Consider the following 19,190-nt stretch of genomic DNA (forward strand, 5'->3'; position numbering starts at 1 on the left):
TGTGCAACGGCAAAGAGAATGACTGGGGTGGGCGGAGCCTAGGAGGGATCATGTGACCAGCTTTGCTGGGACTCTTTGCCATTTCCTGTTGGGGAGGAGAATATCCCACAAGTAAGGATGACGCCGTGGACCGGACACACCTATGTTGGAGAAAAGAAGGCATCTAAGCTTTTTTCTAGTTTTAGTACTCTGGACAGCACTTTTTTATTGGAATGGTATACAGAGGGCGACTCCTAGTGCAGATCAGTCAGTACAGTTTAAAACCCCAACTTATCCCTTTGGAGAGATACTCACATATTATGGAGCACACTATAGTGCTAATGAGACATGCTGGGTATATTGTAGTGGCCCAGCGCACATAACACTCTGGCAAGCAATGGATGATTGTTGAAAATAGAAAATAGGAGACTTCAGAAATGTATAAAAATATTCTTTATAAAAATAAATAAATGAACATAAAAATAATCAGTAAAACACGCTACGCATTTCTCAGAGCTCACCACTCTGTTTCCTCAGGCAAGTTATACTGATCTATGATAAAGTCTCCTATTTATACCCCAAAGGCTAATTGGGATATCAGTTACACCCATTGCACACCTTTTTAATTAGCTCATGCAAGTGTTTCCATAACAACCTTTCTGGCTCCACCTAACATTTCCCAAATGGAGTATACAACATATATGGTACATTTTATACAGAGATCTGGTAAATACACTTCGTATATAATGTAACATCAGTTAAATTATTTATACAATGTAACAAAATATCATCATCATATATGAAAGTAGAGAGCCCATACATTAAGACAACTAGATTCATAAACCAAAATCCTTGCGAATCCCAATACATAAAGCTGTGTATGTATTGGGATTCGCAAGGATTTTGGTTTATGAATCTAGTTGTCTTAATGTATGGGCTCTCTACTTTCATATATGATGATGATATTTCGTTACATTGTATAAATAATTTAACTGATGTTACATTATATACGAAGTGTATTTACCAGATCTCTGTATAAAATGTACCATATATGTTGTATACTCCATTTGGGAAATGTTAGGTGGAGCCAGAAAGGTTGTTATGGAAACACTTGCATGAGCTAATTAAAAAGGTGTGCAATGGGTGTAACTGATATCCCAATTAGCCTTTGGGGTATAAATAGGAGACTTTATCATAGATCAGTATAACTTGCCTGAGGAAACAGAGTGGTGAGCTCTGAGAAATGCGTAGCGTGTTTTACTGATTATTTTTATGTTCATTTATTTATTTTTATAAAGAATATTTTTATACATTTCTGAAGTCTCCTATTTTCTATTTTCAACAATCATCCATTGCTTGCCAGAGTGTTATGTGCGCTGGGCCACTACAATATACCCAGCATGTCTCATTAGCACTATAGTGTGCTCCATAATATGTGAGTATCTCTGCAAAGGGATAAGTTGGGGTTTTAAACTGTACTGACTGATCTGCACTAGGAGTCGCCCTCTGTATACCATTCCATTTTTTCAGACTTCTATCATTCAAGAGGAGCTGCCCTGCTTATGGTGCACAGTTAACTGGGACACTGATAAGTTTCCAGACCGCTTACCTAGGCATTATCGTTGCCTTTACCAGATGTGAGTATAAAATCTTCATACATTTATCATCTATTTGTATATAAATTGGCTACACTAGGAGGCGCCCTTTCTTTTTTGTCTCAGCACTTTTTTATTGGTGGATGGATTTATCCACCAATCAGCAAGGACAACCCAGGTTGTTCACCAAAAATGGGCCGGCATCTAAACTTACATTCTTGCATTTCAAATAAAGATAACAAGAGAATGAAGAAAATTTGATAATATGAGTAAATTAGAAAGTTGCTTAAAATTTCATGCTCAATCTGAATCACGAAAGAAAAATTTTGGGGACAGTGTCCCTTTAAGTTTCTACAAACATTATTTCTAAGTTTGTATGTGTGTTTATGAATTATCTTAAATGTGTATATATTAAAGTATACACTTCATCTATTTTATCTTCCAAAGTTTGCACTATATATACATTATAACCCTTTCCATTCAATTACCTTGTCATATACATATATCTTTAAGACCTTATAACTTTTTTAATATTTATGTGAATATTTTTTATTAGATAGTAAATATATGAGTGTAACTGTTAATTTTAATGTATTTGTGTTGTGTTTAATGCAACTTTAATTTTTGTACTAACTAGGGATGGGCGAATGTTTCGCAACATTCGAAAAATTAGAGTTTTAACACTTTCGTTCGTTCAAATCGAATTTCAAATGTTTACATAACATTCTAACATTCGATTTTCGAATGTTCGGTTTTGAATTTTACGATTACATTCGAAAATATTAATTTTGAAAAATTTGAATTTATATTGGTAATAGTATTTCTAATGCTTTCTTTAAATGTAATATTCAAATTATGTAATATTCAAATTAAAAAAATTAGAATTTATATGTTTGTAATAGTATAATGCTTTCTTTAAATGTAATATTCGAATTATGCAATATTTTATATAGAAACATTCAAAATGATATATTTGTATCTATTATGTATCAATTTACTGGATTCCCTCCCTACCACATTAACTATTGAACTTCTGAATAGTATTTGTTAAATAGAATGTTAAATTCAAAATTTCGAATGTGGACATTCAATATAATTATAAACATTTGAATTTGAAAGTGACATTTGAAAACTGTAAATAGCATTCAATTATAGAATTTTTAAGACTATTCGTTCTTATCAACATTCGGATTTATAATTCGAATTTCGGTAATAACATTTGTTCTACCATTCGAATTCGGAAATTTACACATTCGCCCATCCCTAGTACTAACCCTTTACGCTTGGTCTTTAGTCTTGCTAACCCAAATTTAGGGGCTGATTCTCTATAGCTCTCCAGTTTTGACATTGTTTTTCACGCTGACCCACGCTGCAGTGGAGGAATTATTGTAAAAAAGGGGCAGTCCCTGCGAGTGTCGAGATGGCTTCTATATAAAGTAATTGAGCTCCCTGGAAAGGGAGCCAATATAAATCACATTATGCTGCATTTTCCTATTGCTTCTATTTTCGTAAGCATGCATTTTTCTTTTAGGGTTATAAGTATTTTGAGTGTTTTGAATAAAACTTGCCACCTTCTAAGTGGTGAGAAAAAACTGTGAGATCTGCAGTGCAAAAAATCTTTACATAATTACCCTGGAATTTGAGAGACAATTTTTATATACACCTATGGAACTCCCATGTTCAGCCCATTTTTTGAAAACACAACAATTATGTTTTGTATTTTGTATTTATATGTATGAATTTCTATGGGGGGGGGTTTCACATCCAGTGTACAGTACTTAAATTAAGATGTACACTGTACATATTTAATATGATTTATTCCTTTGTGATTTACCTACAAATTTTAAAAAAAATTGTTACGATTTTTGATGCACCTTAAAGGAACACTGAACCCAATTTTTTTCTTTTGTGATTCAGATAGAGCATGACATTTTAAGCAACTTTCTAATTTACTCCTATTATCAATTTTTCTTCATTCTCTTGGAATCTTTATTTGAAAAGCAAGAATGTAAATTTATATGCCGGACCATTTTTGGTGAACAACCTAGGTTGTCCTTGCTGATTGGTGGATACATTCATCCACCAATCAAAACTGCTGTCCAGAGTTCTGAACCAAGAAAAAAGCTTAGATGCCTTCTTTTTTATATAAAGATAGCAAGAGAACGAAGAAACATTGATAATAGGAGTAAATTAGAAAGTTGTTTAAAATTGCATGCTCTATCTGAATCACAAAAGAAAATGTTGGGTTCAGTGTCCCTTTAAGAATGCAATGTTTTCCTGTGTGTTTTTATGTGAATGGTTCAATTATTTATTTTCTATCATTTTTAAATTATGAATTTAATTCTGCACTTTTGTAATGTATGCATTTCTTTCCCATACAAAAATGCAGAATACTCATACTCCCCTTAGCAAGATACCCTGTTTTTAGACTAAAAAGTGGCTTTATGAAATTCCACCATGAAAATAGAAGGGCTGGCGAGCATTCTTATGGAATCTAACTAGCCCAGAGAGTTTTAGAGAATCATCTCTGTAGTTTGCGCTTGTGCAGTTAATTTCAACGTGTAGTATGCGCGCAAGTTAACGTGGGTGCAAAATTTTTATATTGCATGCAAACATTAGCATGCCACTTGTAATCTATCCATAAATCTGGATTTTTCTGTATGATAAATTAGTCTAGCATTAAGCGGGCTGAAAAGGTTTACTCCCAAGTTTCAAAGGAATGCAAAAAAAGCTTTATAGCATTTCAGTCCAAGAAAAACTCATATTAAAGACTTAAAAAAAAGACTTTAATGCTGTCTCTATTAAATTGCTCAAAGGGTATTAACTTTAAACTAAAAACTATACAAAGGTTTTGGTGATTCACCAAATGAACAGGCTATGAAGGATGCATACTGTAAAATATATATATATATTTTATGGATTAGTTAGAATTTTTTACAGTATGTATAATAATTTTTATAATTTCTATTATTATTTTTTAAATATTTCATATGTAACATTTCAATAGCGCGCATTGAAGTAAGCAATACTTCATGTGTGCTAACCTGACACTACCTTAGATCTAAATCGCAAAACTTGAAGCGCAATACTCATATTTTAAATTTCTATGTTATTCACATAGAAAAAAACTCCTTTTTATTATATATATATATATATATATATATATATATATATATATATATAAAAAAATTTAAAATAGATAGTTGTAGATGTAAATAGATATATAGAAATATGTATTTACTATAATTTTTTATGTATGTGAAGAACATTGGAATGTAAAATATAAATAAATCCTGTCGGGTTAGAATGTGAGCGATAGGTGTTCAGGTTTTTCTTCTGCACTGTCTATTGACTTCTATGGGAATGATAAGTTAACGCGATATATTTGTTCATACTTTCTACTTTCAACGTGTAATATGTGCGCTATATGCTGCATTTAAATAGCACTCAATAACAATTGCTTGATAGCGTGCCACTTGTTCTCTAGCCCTAAATACAATCTAAAATACATAACATTTGTTATATATATTATATGTTATAACATTCTTGATATTTAGATGTGTTTCACCTTTACGTTAGTTTCAATATTTGTGTAGTTTGAAGTTATAAATTAAACTTTATGATAAACTAGAAAAAGAAATAAATATTTAAGTAAATAAACTATTTATAGTAGACAGGATATTGGTTAATGCTTTTCATGCACTATGATGCTGGGTTTAAAAACAGACGTTTGAAAAATTTACTGTCTGGAATTCCCTGAGTGACTGTGAAGTCCCCTTTTCACATTTCAGAAAAGATTTATGAAATGCTGCAGACAGCATCAAGGCTTTGCCTCCATTAATTTACAATGACTTTCCCTTTCATTCTCTTGAGTAAATTGCTGAGCAATCATCATTTCTTGCTTTACCTTCTGCTCCTGGTAATATAGCTTATGTTGTGTTAAGATCACAGTTCGGTAACATTAATTATAAACAAACTGAGATACACGTTTTATCTCAAATAAAGGAATACTAAGCTGCGTACTATTAAGTTAATTTGTGGTATTTTTTTTCAGTGCACTGGTAATCACTTCTTTAATAACTTTTTTATAAGATATTACTGCACACTTTTTTATATCAAACTAGTTTAATGCCTTTTAGCATCACAATTTGGGCCAGTTAACAAGTGGAGAGCTAAATATCACTTTCAAGAAAGCGATTTTTGTGCTCCACTGTGTAATACTATTGTATGCTAATGTGCACTGGTATTACAAGTTAACAGCAATGTGCGCTTCCATTGACTGCCATGGAAGCCTCATTCTGATGCCGTCAGAGACGGCATCAAAACCTCATGCAACAAAGGGGTAAGTAGCGCAGCGATTGCAGCATATTTTTAGATATATGTGTATATGACTAAACACATATATATTTTTGTATTAATATGTGTATATACTCATATTAACACATAAATATATATGTATATAGTCATTTACATATATTTACTGGGAAAACACAGTTCCCATAGACCACTATGTAAAGGAACTTTTCAGTGCTGTTTTTTTTTCTAACACCCCACTCCCACCAACTTCAGACCCCAAAAACTGCATAGTGCAGTTGGCTTTTATTTTATACTACTTTTTTTTTAAAAAAATAAAAAAATATAATGCCCTCTATTTTGAGGAATTTTAGGCTCGTTTAGAAAATTAACCAGAGATCAGATCTCTTGTTAATTTTCTGAGCGCTAATTGCTACTGGGAGCTTGTGGCAGCAATAACCAGTGTAATGGCTGGTTAATTATTGCACGCTTGCAAACTAAGAAATGTGCCCGTTTGCGGGCGTGCAATAATTTTGCACTCCACTTTTAATCTGGCCCTTTTTTTTTTGTTTTACTTAGAAACAAATAGGCAAACACATCTTTAGTTTAGCCTCAGAACTGCTTTAGGTAAATTATAAGGATCTTGAATTAATTTACTGTATACGTTACTATAGCTGCCTTCTATCACGATTTTAAATTCTGTCCTAATGCAATAAACCCTATCTATGACTCTGTCTCTGCACTTTTCACCATAACTACAACCATGTTACCACCACAACATTCCTAGTACCCAACAGACTACCTATGCAACAATATACCAAAAAAACGAAAAATCTCAGACTTTTATCTCCACAATAATTTTAAGGAATTTTGATTTAACCCTGAAATGAGCTTTACCTAAGCAGCTATTAGAAATCTGATGAAAACAGGATGTCTAGTGGTGATTTTTGTATTGCTGCATTTATTTGCTGTGTGTTAACATAGTATGAAGCAATAAATCTGAGATGTGGTATATCTAATTTGCATATCTCACCCAGAATCCTCTTGTGCATTCATAACAGTGTATATGTAGTTTTACTGGGTGAAAGCAAGCAGGGACACTTGCTAATTTCCTATGTTACATATTTTATTGATTTACTTTTGAGACATGGAGGATTTTAATCTCAGACTTTTATCTCCACCGTAATTTTAATGAATTTATATATACACACACATATATACTGTGTGTGCGTGTGTGTGTGTATATATATAAATTATATATATATATATATATACATATACATATACATATACACATACATATACACATATATATATATACATACATACACACACGCATACACATACATACATATACACACACACACATATAAAAATAGTTGTGGGATAAGCACTCTCATCTCCTCCTCAGTAAACGGCCAGGGTGACAGGAACAGTGGTTATTTATAGTATACAACAACAATAAACCCCATTTTGTTTCTTCAAAGTCCAGTGAGTGCGGATCTATTTTATACTATACTATATATATATATATATATATATATATATATACATATATACACATAAAGTAAATCCTAGCGTCTTAAAAATTTTTTTTGCTAAGAAGTGACGTTTTTAACTCTTAGCCAATAGCCGTCCGTTAAATCCGGCTCCCAAGGGCGCCAAGCTGGATTTACCGCACGGCTATTGGCTAAGAGGTGAAAACGTCACGTCTTAGCAAAAAAAAAATTATTAGCCATGTGCTGTTGTAGCAGCTAAAAACGGCGATCGGTTAAAACAAATAAAGGAGCTTTCTACATGAAGTATCTTATACTTCATGAATGAAAGTCCCCTGTATTTGTTTCAAAAGTCTATCCTAGCATTATATATATATAGATATGGGAATGCATAATGCCATAAATCTACAGCGAAAATTTTGATGCATACCTTGTCCAGTATGCAATTTAATATAACTAGTATTATTTTTACTTTGAACAATCTTGCAAATTCATGCACAGAATCAGTAGGACTGGAATATATATGCATATAAATACATAATTTAAAAACCTACACAAAATTATGCTTTCACAGATGAGTGATCTAACCCAATTTGAAAATGTATGCATGTTCTTATCCCTGTGCAAATCCACTTATGGTAACCAAAATAATTATTTAACCAATCTCTCAAGTACCACTAACAGGCCAGATTTACATATCTTTACAAGACCACAGGTGGAATTATCAGCTGATCAGCAGCCATGGTAACCTGCACTTACTCATCAGTTGATTATTTTAACTGTACTCTGTTTCAAATATCATGAAAATCTGGCCTGTTAGAAGTACATGAGGACTGGATTTGAAAAACAATGAGGTAAACCAAAGTATGCTCAAAGAGACATTATGCAAACATGCTTTAAGAATATAAGCTATGTTTTAATTTTATTTTTCTTTACATAAGACATGCTTACATATGACATTTTACACTCATTAGCAGCTTTTAGGTAACCAATGTGCAGACATGCTAACATAATATCAGCCAACTGTTATAGTAACTGCAGACTGTAGATCTAACTGTACAAGGCATCCAAAATGTTGTGTACAATTTAAGTGATAACTAAAACAGAGATAGTTTTTACTATATAGCATTTGTTTTGCTTAAAACATTATGCTTCTAATCAAAGCTGAAATTTACTTCATTTCAATTTTGACTCAAATATACATTTAAAGGAACATGAAACCCAAAAAAATATTTCCACAATTCAGATAGAGCATACAATTTAAAACAACTTTCTAATTTATTTATATTATTTAATTATTCTTTTGTTTCAGACCATTTATTTCATATGATAGTTCATATGGTGGTTTGGAATCCATTTGTCAATGACAATCAATTCAACAGCTATTTTCATTTAGCAAACATCTTCAGGGCAACAGATGATCGTTTCAGCTTAAAGGGACAGTCAACTCAAAACTGTTATTGTTTAAAAAAGATAAATCCCTTTATTACCCATTCCACAGTTTTGCACAGCCAACATGGTTATTTTAATAATCTTTTAACCTCTGTGATTACCTTGTATCTAAGCCTTTTCTGACAGCCCCCTGATCACATTACTTTTTATTTATTATTTATTGACTTGCATTTTAGCCAATTAGTGCAGTGTCTGCCACAACCCACGGGCATGAGCACAATGTTATCTATATGGCTCACATGAACTAGTACTCCCCTGTTGTGAAAAGATTATACAAAAGTATGTGATAAGAGGCTTTCTTTAGTGGCTTAGAAAGAGTATATTAATATAACAATGTTGTTTGTGCAAAGCTGGGGAATGAGTAGTAAAGGCATTATCTATCTTTTTAAAACAATAACATTTTTGGTGTTGACTGTCCCTTTAAGTAAAGTTAAATTATGTTCTAGTGATAATGCTACAAGCCAGCAGCATCACAAAAATACTTTTTTATGTGGTTGGGATTGTCAAGAATAAATGCAAAGTTTAGATACTTATTGGCTGGCACAATAATAAATCATCTGGCAAGGACATTGCTGGATGCCTGGATAGTTATTGAATAGTGTAATTTTAAGCTTTTCCCACCTGCAGAAAAGATCCACCTTTAGAGCAGTGGATTTAACCACTTGAATAAATATACTACATTTTTCCTACACGTGCATTCCTTCATTCGTTTTTTTAGTTAATAGAACATTAGTTTATTGTTTACAAATAAATGCAATGGATACCGGAACTTCTTTGTTTCTTTACATTCATTCATCTGAATGTACCTGTCTAATAAATAAGCTTGTGTGTGTGTACGCATGCTTTTGTCTATGTGTGTGCGCACTTGTGCATGTGTGTGTATATATGTGCACGACCATGTGGGTGCGTGGGCATGTATGTTGTTTGTGAATGTATGTGTGTTTGTGCATGCATGTGTGTTTGCATGTATAAGTATACTGGCTAACAATTCATTTTCCATCTCACAAATTATTAATAAAAAAATATATATTATATAATACTATTTTAGCTAAAGGGACACTCAAAACAAAATAAACTTTTATGATTCAGATAGAGCATCAGTTTTAAGACACTTTACAATTTACTTCCATTATCAAATTTGGCACAGTCTTTTTATATTCACACAAGCTCACAGGATATACGTATACTAGTCTGTGATAGGCTGATGTTTGTCACATGATACAGGGGGATATAAAATAGGAGAAAAAATACATTTAATTTTAAAAAAGCGGTAGATTTTTATTCTGACAGATTATGTGCTATTGCATTGTTTTTTTATTATGTATTATGTAATTCTACTGCATTGCTTAGTCATTTAAGTTGAATATATTAGTAAAATAAAAAACACTATATAAATAAGATTTTCTATATAAATGTACTAGGTTGCCAACAAATACATTTTAGTAGCTGTTATTAATCTTCTTAATACTGTAATCATCCAAGAAAGATAGGAACAATGAAACAGCCAAGAAATATATATATTTATATATATGAAATTGAGGCATAAATTTAATAACACCAGAAATGAGTTCCCTGTTTTACAGCAAAACCTTCTATGTAATTGACTAACTTTCTTGGGATTACCTCACTTACACTATATAAGTTAGTAGTTTGGAAATTAAAAGGACAATATTTTGAAAATTCAATTTTGACTGGAAGCTTTTTACCAAAAATGTATGTAGTAAAATGTGTTCCTGTTTTATTGCTAGCCGCTGTGCAAATTACATAGTTAGTATTCAATGTACACCCCACATTCATGGATTCTTCAAACATTGTATGCAGAGTAAAACTCTCGCTAATAGAGAGTAAGATTGCTCTAGAAACATTTTTACTAATATGCGTGCACTGTAAAATGTTTCTAAAAATTGAAAAACAAATGTGGTTAGTTTCCATTGTGGTATAGAAACTGGTAAACCCAGCCCTGGAGAAATGCCTATTTGGGAAGGGCATTTGACCCCAGAGCAGGGCTAGTGGCAGTAACGGTTATGCTGAGGTATGGGGGGGCAGGCACAGGAGAGGGCTTAAGAGAGACTGTGAGCAGGAAGTAGGCTCACCTTCTATCCGGACCTGACGGTGAGAGGAAGCTCCCTCCCTCCCTAAATTTACGGTTGAGGAGGTTAATTCTTGTCGCAGCCGGGCGGGTGGGGCTTGCCTTTGGTGGTCTGTGGAGTTGGCTGGGGTACCTCCTGCCATGCAGGAGAGGTCTATTACGGTTCATGAGGGGACCTTCGGCAGGGAAGTACAATGAGTTAATGGGCAAGCCCCGAGGAAAGGGGAGTGTTAATGTTAATATGGGGATTATTTAACTGTGTTTGTTTATAGGTTATGAGAATTTGTTAATAAAACAATCTGCGGCCTTTTTACCCCATTTTGGTTGTGTGTGTGTTCTTTATTAGAATAACGAGGTCCCGGATAAAGGGGTCAAACAGATGTACACAGCATATACACATATTCTCCATGTTTTGTACACCATAAAATAATTTTAATAAAAATTAAAATTCCCTGTTTGTGCATTTAAATTTTGACTATAATAATAATGTAGCTTTATTTTATTTTTTTTTGCACCTAAAAGAAAGATAATGTTGTATGGCTTCAGGTGGTAATACAATACTTTTAGTGTATCACTTCCATTCCAGCAATCACATTAATGCCAGTTTTACATGAAAAAGTCTCAATATAATATTTTTAACATAGGTATAGCTGATGTAGCATTGAGCACCACAGACAAAAAGCTCCTAAAGTTGATATTTAAGGGAACAAATGAAGTTCGAGCAATTAATTTGATTAAAGTCAACAAGAGGAATAAAGGCAAATGCACCAAACGATCAACCAAAGAGCAGTGCATGAAAACCTATCATTAAAAGAAATTGATCTCATGCATATCCACATCTAATTAAAATGTCTTTAGTCACATATTGAAAAAGTATCTGAAAACTCCATTTCTTTCTTTTTTTTAGACAAATGTCAAACAGAACAGTCTTGCTGTTTTCACACTGGGAAGTCTATATAAAAGTACAATTATGCCTTGAACCATATGATTAAGAGGCCTAATCATTAAATTGTGCTAACCATTTTCAGTAATTAATGTGCATTCATTTGGATGGCAGTCAATGAATAATAACATGATTTAAACGTCAATGAATCGATTAGACAGATAAGTATTTTTAACATACTTATCTTGGCAACAGTCTATCTTGAACTGTTTTATGATAATAATTATTGACTACCTATTTCGTTCAGCTAGATAGACAGACAGATAGATGCATCTATAATATTTTCAAGAAACTGATTTTTTTCTTTTAAGTAATTCATGCCCCACATGAAAGCTTATTGAACATATTTATGAATTAGCATAAGTAATCCCATTACTGATAAATATAAAGTTTTATTCATAAAGTACTGGCATATTTCTTAGAGCAATAATGAAATTAAAACACAGCATTTTTTCCTTATTAATATAAAAAAGTGCACATTTTCACTTGTATGTGTTATGTATTACAGTAGAGAAAACTAAAATATACATGATAACTATATGTTCACCAACTTCACAGGATCCCACAGTTGAACTGTAGGAAAAAATATAACCTATAATAACCTTGAAATCCCAGAGAGATGAGAAATGCCTTCCATAGAAAGTAATGAAGCTCTCTGTGATACAAAATGCCACATGGGAGAGAGAAGGTAACTGGGCAATCCATGGGGCTGATATAAAAGCTCTGTTTGCATCAATTCCAAATTAAACTGAAATGTTTCACCCTTTGAAGTGGTTAAGCCCCTGTGAAGTCTGACCTGCAATTTCTCTCCAAGCTGGAGAACCTTTGATAATTAGGATCTATGGGTGGCAAACCCTAGAAATTTGTCTTTATCTTCAGAGGGTCTGTGGTGTGTTTGTTGAGAGGTAGCCAGCCAAAAAAATAAATAAAACCTCTATCTATAAATCATTTTTTTAAACCACAATTGTCTTTTAAACATAGCAAGAAAATATGCTTAGTAGAAATATTAATTGGACAAAACTAAATATATAATTACAGAAAACTTTTTTTAATTTCATTCACATTTCATTCATTCATTTTTTTAATTTCATTCACATGCAACTGTTTTAAAAATATTCCTAAATGGTTAAATATTTGTGTTTATACAATGCTATTTTAGCATGACTTCTGCTAATCATTTTATGTAGCTTATTAGTTTAATGTACAATATGCTCCCCTTAGAAATCTGTCTAGCAGCTGATCATTGGTACAACAGTGTACATGTGACAAAATCATATCGTATATGGAAAAACATCAGGGGTGGGGTGCCCCAATGGTTTCTCCCACAATACATAGAAAAAGCTGAGACCCTTATTTCAAATCAGCATTATTGCTCTTCAAAATGAGTGGTTCTATGCTCTTCCCGCTGCCAGCTGACAATTACACATTTTTCAATATATTGGTTGTACTTTGGGGGACTCTGATAAATTTTAACAGGCCCACACCATATAAATATATAATAAGACCCCTTATTTGAAAAAGTGAGGTTTCAACATTCAAATAAGAGCTTTCCCACCAGTCTAACTATCAAGTGATTGCCATATTAATAACTTGGCAGCAACTGCTAGCCTCTTTTTGATGTGATGATATTAGGACTCATGTTTCTCTGAATAAAATAAATAAATAGAAGAATCAAAATAAATGGGAGAACTGAGTGACTATAACAATAGATTACATTTTGTCAAATACTATGCATGATGATTTTAGTGAAACTATTTTAAAAAAAAATGTGCTATGCTCGATAAGTTTAAGTAGGAACATGCATATATACTTTTTAAATGGGTTAAGTCACCTTTCCTCTCTTTAAAGTGTATCTAATATTTTTAAGGTTAGCTATTTTAGACCTACAAATTTTCTGTCTAAATTGCAAAATTGTACAAACAAATCTGATTTTTAATTATTAATTTTTATTGAAATGTATAAATATAAAATCCTAAATGTTGGTATCTTTGGAGGAATAACTGATGCTAAATGTGAGACCATAACAGGGTTGTTTATCAAAATGTTTCTCATGGTGCTACCATTTCTGCAATAGAAATTGGCACAACAATTTATTTATTTACTTGTTGCATTTAATATGGTGGTGCTTTTCAACATTAAAATATTTATGTAAATCAAAGTTGCTTTTTCAAACTAATTTGTATGCTAAAAAAATCAAGGTATGGCTAGTGTGGCTATCTAACTGAAAAACAGTTAAAATGTATCTGCAAATATAAGCTCCAAACAACTAAAAACAGCTCAAGCACAAATTGTGTGAGATTGTTCACCACTGAAATAGTTAAAAGTACCATTATTAGGTTCAGTCCTTCTTACCTAGTGATTTTACTTTCAGGTAAACACATTTATTGTGATGTATTTCTATCTTTGAAGTCTATTACTCATATTTCATGTCTATTTTTGTGGAACAATTCCGAGTAGAACGTGTGTTGTTTCTCATGCTGGTATAATTGATAAGTGTATTGTGTTAATGGTTTTGCAGTCTATGGGAGTAATAAAATGTGGTGAGGTATGACACTGGATGTTTAGTATTGTTTAGTAGCACACATGTAAATGTATGAATGCTTGCAGGTCAGACTGGGACTAGAGGGAGAAGAGAAGGTCACATAATCTGCCTGATGATAAATGTGGGGTTACTGCACAGTCAGCGCTGAGCAATAGCAGCACAGTTTGATTTGCACGGAGCAGGTAAGCAGAAACCCATGTTCTAAAGAATGCAGCTCTGCCACATGAATCATTTAGCATTTGACTGTATTGTCAAAGATATGGAGGGAGAAGGTAGCAGAGCATATAATGCTTAGTATTTTAATTCTCTCAGGTATTCATAATACCTTAAACTACACCTACATAGCTGCTGTGTACGCTCTTCATGACAAGAGCTATTACCGTTTAATTAATGGGATAAAAATAACAAAGATATTATATTATTTCCTTAAAATGTGCTCCTGGAAGAACATAACCTCTAGGCAGTTGCATGCTTAAAGGGACACTAAACCCAAAAAATTTTCTTTCATGATTCAGGTAGAGAATACTATTTTAAACAATATTCCAATTTACTTCTATTATCTAATTTGCTTCATTCTCTAGATACCCTTTGTTGAAGAAATAGCAATGCACATGGATGAGCCAATCACAGGAGGCATCTGTGTGCAGTCACCAAACAGCAGCTAATGAGCCTATCTAGATATGCTTTTCAGCAAAGGATACCAAGACGATGAAGCAAATTGGATAATAGAAGTAAATTAGAAAGTTGTTTAAAATTACATGCTTTTTCTAAATCATGACATAAAAAATGTGGGTTTCATGACCCTTTAAAGGGACACTCAAGTCAAAATAAACCTTTATGTTTCAGAAAGAGCATGCAGTTTTAAGACACTTTCCAATTTACTTCCATTATCACATTTTGCACAGTCTTTTTATATTCACACTTTCTGGGGAAAGAGCGCCTACTGAGCATGTGCACAAACTCACACGTTATACGTATACTAGTCTGTGATTGACAGAAAAAAAATCCACGGCGTATTTGAAATTCAGAGTAGGTGTTATTACATTGTCTTTTTATTATGTACTTGTTAATGATGTAATGCTGCCGCTACGGCAGGGGATGATCAATACATTGAAAACTAAGAACAAAGCATCAAGACTAGTTTAAACAGAAACATGTCCGCCCGCACATTAATAAATCGGCCCCTTAGCCTGCCAAGGTCCATTGGAGTTGTACTTGTGCTAGGAGGAAGGAAATATCAAGTTATATAGTTTCTCTTTCTGCTTCTGTAACTATGCATGGCCAACAAAATAGCAGGTTGTGAGACTCAACAGATGGAGTACTTTGTATGTTTTTATGTAAATCAGCAATATTCATTTGAGTTATGGTGGAGGAAAAAGCATGAGATTAAAATCCTCCATTTGATATAAAAGTATGAGTCAAATAATTACTGTATAGAAAATTAGCAAATCTAGGCAAGTATACCTTCTTGCTAATCCCCAGAAGTACTCTGTATACAGTGTTACCAATGCACCAGAGAACTCTGGGTAAGATATACAAATTAGATATAAAATATCTCATGATTTTTGCTTTCAAGTATTGTCATTAACCACAACAATCCTCTTTATAGGGTGTAATTACTATAATTGCTAATTTTCTTTACAATAATGCTATGGCTTTTATGTAAATCAGTAAAGAGTGTGAGATTAGTATAGCGTTTCCCATTGAACAAGGCATGTTCTTGCTGTTGATCACATAATTCTACCATCATTCTGGGCTTCAAATTATTTCTAATTTGATACTGTTGATATTCTGATTGCAAGTATGATAGGCTATATATATATATTTTTTACATATCTCTATAAAACTTGACTTAACAGGTAATGTATGGTCCAATGACTAGAGGCTCCTCTTATTTATTGAAGAGATTGATACATTTGGGCATATATACAGTATATATATATATATATATATATATATATATATATATATATTCCAGAAATCCAAATTTATTCTGAAATCCAAACTTTATAAAATTAGCAAAAATGACCCTTTTTTTAACTTGAATTCTATGTAAATATTAATATGGGAGTATCTATAACTTGGCACCATTATGCCTAAAAAAAAGTACTAAAATAATTGCTATAACAGTGTATTAACTATAGTTCCCCTTAATCTTATTAAGCGCCATTGAATGTTGACAGAAAAAGGCATATGATGTAAGGCAGGTAAACAAGTAATAGTGCATTCAAAAAGTAACCAAGTACTTTTTTAAAACATTTTATAGTTGTTATGATCAGATACCTTTTGCACTAAAAATCAAAAATGACAGCCAAACTGCAATTCCTTTTTTAAATAGATATGTTCAAGGAGATAAAAGAAGTCTAAATGCATCAGTTATATTGAGCACATTGTGAAGTGAAAGAACATAAAGCATTCCACAAGCACTGTAATTTGTCCTCTGCAATTTATCTTTCACTGCACAGTAAAGGTATGAAGAGAAGATTTTATATTAAGGATAAAGAAAGTGCATGTGTTTCTGAGAGTTACACAGTAGTGAGTAATTTCAGACTGTACATAAATATTCACACCTTTGATAAGAACATTTTAGTGTCACTGCATACTATTCAATACATTGCAGGCTTCTGTCATTATGTAAAACAAATGTGTTGCTTCTTTAGTTAGATTATTATATAGTCCTATATACGCTGTAATAAAGTGCACAAACTTTTTCTATTCCTCACTTCATAATCTTTAAAAAAATGTATAGCTGAAAATTAAAAGAACTTCAATTTTGGGACAGCCTTATTGCTATAAATAGGGTCTGGCCAGCTATCACTCTGGAGTTTAGCAATAGTTAATTGGCTTATGCATTGCTGCAGCTCTTAAGCATTAGCAAACGGCTATTGCTCTCTATGTGGTTTCTATTGGATAATAAAACTGTATATTGTGCTTGCAATACTACTGCAATTGCATTATTTTAGCTTTTAAAATTTAAAGCAGAGGTTTCAAAATAACAACTTAACACTGCTGTTAGGCATAACCATCTCCCAACTAACTGACCAACAACAATTAACCATTTCCACCACTAACCCAGGCTCCCAAACCACATATAGGCCCCAAGTTATCAAGGTCTGTCGGACCTGATCCGACAGTGCGGATCAGGTCCGACAGACCTTGCTGAATACGGCGAGCAAAACGCTTGCCGTATTCAGCATTGCACCAGCAGCTCACAAGAGCTGCTGGTGCAACGCCGCCCCCCCTGCAGACTCGCGGCCAATAGGCCGCCAGCAGGGGGTGTCAATCAACCCGATCGTACTCAATCAGCTTGATTTCCGGCGATGTCTGTCCGCCTGCTCAGAGCAGGCGGACAGGTTATGGAGCAGCGGTCTTTGTGACCGCTGCTTCATAACTGCTGTTTCTGGCGAGTCTGAAGACTCGCCAGAAATGGAGGCCATCAAGCTCCTTACGGAGCTTGTTAAATAGAGGCCATAATCTTAACCTTTGCTCCCCTGCCCCAAACCACAATTAACCATAACAGTTGCTGACCCAGGTCTATCAAAAAGCAATTAAGCTTATTCTCAACCTTACCCATCAGAATCATCTTTAAAGGGACATAAAACCCATTTTTCTTTCTTTTATGATTCAGATAGAGCACACCGTTTTAAACAACTTTCCAATTTACTTCTGTTATCAAATTATCTTGGTTTTCTTGTTATCATTTTTTTGAAAAGCAAGGATGTAAGCTCAGACATGTGAACGTGTCTGCAGCACTATATGGCAGCAGTTTTGCAACAATGTTATACATTAGCAGGAGCACTAGATGGCAGCAGTATTTCCTGTCATGTAGTGCTTCAGGTACGTGCACACTACCTACCTAGGTATCTCTTCAACAAAGAATATCATGAGAATGAAGCAAACTTGATAATAAAAGTAAATTGGAAAGTTTTTAAAATTGTATTCTCTGACTAATGAAAGAAATATTTTGGGTTTAATGTCCCTTTAACTGTTGCCTTCATCCTCTGCAACTACCCTTTGAAATCAATACTGTTGTGTTCCCAACTAATATAACCCCATTGCAATACTTTTATAAATACCTATTGGATTCCTACCACAGTATCTTTTTTACACTAAATGTATCCCATTTGTGACTCCCTCACCACATTTAAACCCCAGGTTATCCCCTACCTAATTGTAACCTCAACACTTAACCACCCAAAACTCTAACATAAACAAAACTACGGTTGACTATAACTGTTACTATACTTAATTTTAACACTCCACTCACCCAAAGCCCTTGCTAGTTAATCAGATTAACCAATAAGGATTGCATCGATTTAGAGAGATAGATAGATAGATAGATAGATAGATAGATAGATAGATAGATAGATAGATAGATAGATAGACAGATAAACACATGGGGGCTGAATTATCAAGACCACTTCTCCATAACTTGTCCACCTGCTCAAATATGATTGGGTTGATTGACACCCCTCTGCTAGCGGCCGACTGGTGAACTGCTTGTGCAATGATAAATGCCAACAGCGTATGCTGTCGGCATTTATCGATGTGCAGCGGACATAATATGCTACATTGTATCATGTCAGCTCGCACTTTAATAAATATGCCCCATAGAGAGATATATGGGCATTGAGCTATTTAATGTATTAGTGTAAAAGTGCAATATACAAATATCTGTGCAAGTTCAGATATCTGTGTGTTGCACTTTTACATCTCTCTCTCTCTCTCTCTCTCTCTCTCTCTCTCTCTCTCTCTAATGATGCTGTAGTAGTATTGGTTCAGTGTGACACTCACTCTTTGA

Source organism: Bombina bombina, chromosome 5 (assembly GCF_027579735.1).
Source record: "Bombina bombina isolate aBomBom1 chromosome 5, aBomBom1.pri, whole genome shotgun sequence".
Classification (NCBI taxonomy): domain Eukaryota; kingdom Metazoa; phylum Chordata; class Amphibia; order Anura; family Bombinatoridae; genus Bombina; species Bombina bombina.